Consider the following 6,000-nt stretch of genomic DNA (forward strand, 5'->3'; position numbering starts at 1 on the left):
CTTTTACACTTGTTATCAATTTAAGAAAGAAACAAAATATAAAAGTATCTAACTGATTTGAAAAATTCCATACAAAATATATATCTCTAGATATATAAAATGCAAATAATGACCAATGATTTCCTTATTTTCTTCTCATACTATTTCTAGAAAAGACGATTAATATTTTTCACAACACGTCATCGAAATTATAAAAAAATTATGCTAACTTTGTAGTATGCTAGGAGCTTCTCCCAAGAACTTAAAACAAGTAATGTTTTTAATTCATTTTTATGACACTTAACTATTTAAATTTAAAAATTGTAAATCGTTTTAAGATTATTTTAATCTATTGTATTTTGAGAAATATTTATATTGTCAATTCATCACGCACGCACACACACACATAAAATAAAAGATTTACGTAATTATAGCATGCAATTGGGAAACAAACCACGCCATTACTCCTTTTTGAATGGAAAAGTTGATTCTCTTAAAAACTATATTCATTTTTCTATGAGACACAATATTGCTATGCATCAGTTTTTGCACTCTTTATAAAAGATTCATTGCTTCTAGTGTTGAGAAATTAAAAGGGTAAAAAACAAATGATATGAAAGCATGTTGATTGGCGGAACACGCTTTCTCATGCTTTGCAACTTTACTTGAAGCTACTTTGAGAGCTTAATGTCCTACGGTAAAACCTCTAGTCCTCAATTTTAGTAGTAGGAAAATCCCGGTTTACTTGAAGCGGCTTTGAGAGCTTCATGTCTCACAGTAAAACCTTCAGTCATCAATTATACTAGTGAGGAAACACCAGCCAAATTTACATAAGTGTGTTTCCTTCTCACCCACTCGTACAAAAAATTCACAAATGTGTTTTTCTTCATAAATGCCCATGCACGTCAAAATATATCAGTTAAGACGTCCCTAACAAAGTTATGCTGATATTTGAAACTTGAAAGCTCCTTATAATAAATGACATGTTTCCCAATTATATCTATTATGAGGTTGTTGTAGAAAGAGTGTTATTTTAGTATTTACTAGTAGTTGTAACTATCTAACTACAAGTTATTTATTTAGAGTGTAACTTTTTTCAAGCTTACTTTCCATATAAGTGTAATATCAATATCACTTGTACATTCGTTCATTCAATGAGATAACTTTTTATCATTCTTCCTCATTATGAATCTCTCAAACTACCATATGGTATCAGAAGATTTTGTTTGATTTTTTGCTTCCGTACCTTTCTTCTTCATCTCGTACTTTTATTTATTTCTTTTTACAATGGAAAATCATAATGATCCCTACTATCTTCACTCATTTGATCATCTTGGGGTTATTCTTGTTTCAAAACCATTAATCAGTGATAATTTCAATTCTTGGTGACGTGCCATGTTAATAGATCTTGATGGAAAGAACGAAATAGGTTTTGTGGATGACACGCTTCAAAAACTAGAAGATCAATCTCCTCAATATCGTTCATGGATGAGAAACAACAACATCGTTTATTCTTGTCTACTAAACTCAGTTTTCCAAAGAGATCCCTTCAAGTGTGATTTATGCTGCAAATGTTGTAGAGATTTGGAAGGAACTCTAAAAATGGTTTCAACTGAAAAATGGTCCTCAAATTTTCTAATTAAAGAAGAATCTTCTCAGCTGCACGCGAGGATCATCCAATATTAGTGATTACTACACACAGTTCAAGTCTTTATGAGAGGAATTGGCCCTACTCGAAAAACACCTAATGTAACATGATATTACCACAACAATTAAGCCAACTAAAGTAAGAGATCTTATTTATACGATTGCAATTTTTTCTTTCGTTAAAATACTTTTCACTGTGTTCCATATTACTTACCATAGTCATATGTTATGGCATGCGTGCTTCGAATCCCAACACTAGCAGTTTTCCTTTTTTTGGTTATTAAATAGGCATTTCACTTATAATTATAATATTTATATTGAAATTAAAATTCCTTTCACTATTATATAATAGTAATCATCATGAAAAGTACATACACGTTATCACGACCTTTTTTAATAATCGTAGTGAAAAGTTTAATATATATATATATATATATTTAAGAAAAAGTTCGCTCATTCAAGACATAACACAACATTCTCTCTCAAAACGAACCCTAACACTCTCTCGCGTCTTATCCTTACTCCATAAACGCAATCATACCACTTATTCACAAAACTCCAACATATCGTTTTCATCTCATATGTTATTGTCAATTTTGTTTTTGTTGATATAAGTTGTATGTTGTTTAAGGTATATTATTGTTGATAAAACTTGTATTTTGTTGATAATTTTATTTTTGTTAAGGTATGTTGTTGATGATTTTTTTGTTGATATATGTTGTACGTTGTTTAAGTATGTTGTTGGTAATAAAAGTTGTATGTTGTTGATGATTTTTGTTTTTGTTGTTATATGTTGAATGTTGTTGTTAAGGTATGGTGTTGTTGATATATGTTGTACGTTGTTTAAGTATGTTGTTGGTAATAAAAGTTGTATGTTGTTGATGATTTTTGTTTTTGTTGTTATATGTTGAATGTTGTTGTTAAGGTATGGTGTTGTTGATAAAAGTTGTATGTTCTTGGTAATAAAATTTATATGTTGTATGTTATTTACGATTTATTGTTGATGATTTTGTTTTTGTTGATGTATGTTGTATGTTATTTACGGTATGTTGTTGGTAATAAAAGTGTATGTTGTTGATGATTTAGATTTTGTTTATATATGTTGAATATTGTTGTTAAGGTATGTTGTTGTTGAAAAAATTTGTATGATGTTGGTAATAAAAGTTATATGTTGTATGGAAGTTGTTATTAAGGTTTAGTTAATGATATAGCTTCTAAACCGCGTCTTCATTATGTTCAGTTAATAATTCCTAGAAGATGAGTTTATTATATCATACATAGTTTGAGTGTTATTCTAAAATAACTTAATATCTCATATTATAATTTTCTATATAAAATTGATAGGTTCTTTGTTTAGTGACCAGTTGGTGATATAAACATTCCACATAAGCTATAATAAACTCAAGTAAATAAATCACCACAATTGTAATCAAGGAACATGGTCATAACTTGTGCATTAAGTCTTTAACTATGGTTGGATTATAGAACAATGGTGAAATATGTTGGAATCCGAAGAAAAAATGCAGGCACATGGTATCGAACCCCTAACCTCATTATTTTAAATAACCATAGTGGTATTTCACGCACTACTATCTTTTTACCAAGGCTAGTAGCTCGTGGTTGTAAAGAAGAAACATACAACCACATGCTACCTTACCACATACTTTGTCCGTATTAGATTCCTCCCCCCATCCATGGTGATGTATTTTGTAGTAATATGGGAGAATATTGACCTGCCCACGCATGAAATTATGGTGGAGTGCAACCTATCATGGATCATCTTCAAAATTAGCACATTCTAACGTTGTTAATGGGACTCCATGAGTCTTTCAATCAGGTTTGTGGCCAAATTCTCCTCATGGATATCCTAACATATATCAATGTTGTGTTATCTATGGTTACTCTAGATGAAAATAGAGAGAGGTTACAACTACCTTGATCCTACTGAAACTCCTATTTCTCGAGTTGTTCAAACTCACAATGCCAAAACCTTCAAGAAAGATAAGCCAACTTGTGCTCATTATGGTGTTGTTGGCCATATTAAGGAAAAATGCTTAAAGCTTTATGGGTACCCTCTAGGATATAAGAAACCTCAAAGTTTCTAAGCTGTAAATATGAATGATCATGGTACTACATGCACTTAACCCCTTTCTGATATGACACAAATGACTTCACAAAATTAACAGTAGATCATCAACTTCTTGCAAGCACAAATGACCAAAGTTGAAGCTTCTAAAGAAAACTCATCTATGAATTCAATCATAGGTATGAGCTTTTCCACTACTGGCACTCATAAATCATATTATATTAAACTATGGATAGTAGATTCAAGTGCCACCTCTCACATATGTTAGGATATCTCTTTTTTTCTCTCACGCTAACCTTTACTTAACAAGTTCATCACTCTTCCTAATGGAAATAATATACATGTTAAATCCATATGTAAAATTATTCTTAATGATACCTTGATTCTTCAAGATGTCTTGTGTATTCCCATATTTTATGTGAACCTCATCTCAGTAGAAAAGTTACTAATTGACCTCATTTAAAGTTGGTCTTTGATTCTCATCATTTTTATATCGAATTCACCAAGAAATCCAAGATGATTTGCAAGGGTGACCTCAGTTCAGATTTATACACATTTAAATTTGATTGTGTTAAGCCAATAACTTGTTTTCCAAATGTTTGTCATTTAGCCTCCTCCACTTAATAATGTCAAATTATGGCACCATAGTCTAGGACACTTTCTGATTCTATATTAAAAGTTTTTATCCATAAGATTTGAAATTCTGGTGCAGCAGACCCAAATGTCTTATCGGATGTCGAGATATACAGTATGTCATAAAATATGCAGGCAAGATATAAACGACTTCATGCAGTACTGAAAAGATAAATAACACCAGAAATTGTTGACCCAGTTCGGAGCAACTCTCCTACTCTAGGGGCATACCAAGCCAGGAATGAAGTCCACCATCACTAGTATTAATTTATAGATCATACATCCAACACCCCCGTTGACGATCTATTCACTTAATCACTACTCAATGACCCTTCTACCTGGATCCTCTATAGATATGGAATATCTCCATCCCACTTCCAATCACCTCAGTGATGTTGTACACTTTTCTAGTCCCAGGAGCTATATCAACGACCTAATCACCAACATTTTGATCACACAGGTACACGATTTTGGAAGATACCCTTCCATGACAATACCTATCAAAGACTCTTGACTTTGAACAATAACTTAGAGTTACTTCAAAGCTTCCTCCAAGAACAATACACCTCTTGCCTACGGGATTCGAGGTAGACAATACTTCTCTTGCTTCACAGCTTTGAGAATCACATGGTGATCTTCCCACAACTCGGGAGATTCACCTAGACAATCGCTAGAATTCTACATCTTGAATTCATGTTAAACTAGGTTACAAATCCTTATATTTATATATAAACCATAACCTATACCCAACTGGATTTGGGCTTCTAATTTCAACTAATTTGATGTTACAACTTAGCAGTAACTTCTGCTACAAACAAGGTCTTCAATCTTTAGTTTCCTAAAATATCTCCATATTTAGAAATTATATAAAATTCTATATTCTTCAAATATTATTACTTGATTCTTCTGACCTTTTAAACATATAATGCCTTAGACTGTTACACAATATTCACTTAAATATTTTGTATCTGTTAAAACAAATTGAATCTCATTAATCCAGCTCAGCAGGCGCGATGTCGAAAGTTATTCCATAGGACATGTTATTCCAGAACATCTTCCAAGATTCCATATGACGTCTTCTTATTGTACCTGTTGTGTTATGTACATATGTTCTATTAGCAAATTTTACATCCTATGATACATATTGTTCCTACTATAGTTTATCCAAACATAAATGCCAATTACATAATTCAAAGAATTAACAGTCTCCCCCTTTAACTTATTTTGGCTAAAACTATATATACAAATATAAATACATTTAAACCCGAGCAGCAAGACATAAACTAAAACCATAAGAAGCAGTAGTTTTTAGTCTTCATCTTCGACAATCTTCGCATCTTTGACAGATGATTATTCTTTAATCTTCACTGTCTTCATACAAGTCTCTCTCCCTTTTTAGCCATAATATGGAAAAGGCAACATCAGGAGGATCAATCAGGTCTAATTTACATGTCGCAACATCTTATTCGACATTTTCAACACATTACCATTGCGCCATACAAACTTAATAAAAATAGAAACCAAACTTCCGGATAAGAGAGAAACCTGAAGACATATGACACATTGGTTGGTTAGGCTTTAAATATATGCAGAAGGAGATGAAATAGAATATATATCCACCTGGTGACATAGAAAATAACAATGGTCATAGTCAA

This window comes from Vicia villosa, unplaced genomic scaffold (assembly GCF_029867415.1).
Source record: "Vicia villosa cultivar HV-30 ecotype Madison, WI unplaced genomic scaffold, Vvil1.0 ctg.001947F_1_1, whole genome shotgun sequence".
NCBI classification, from domain to species: domain Eukaryota; kingdom Viridiplantae; phylum Streptophyta; class Magnoliopsida; order Fabales; family Fabaceae; genus Vicia; species Vicia villosa.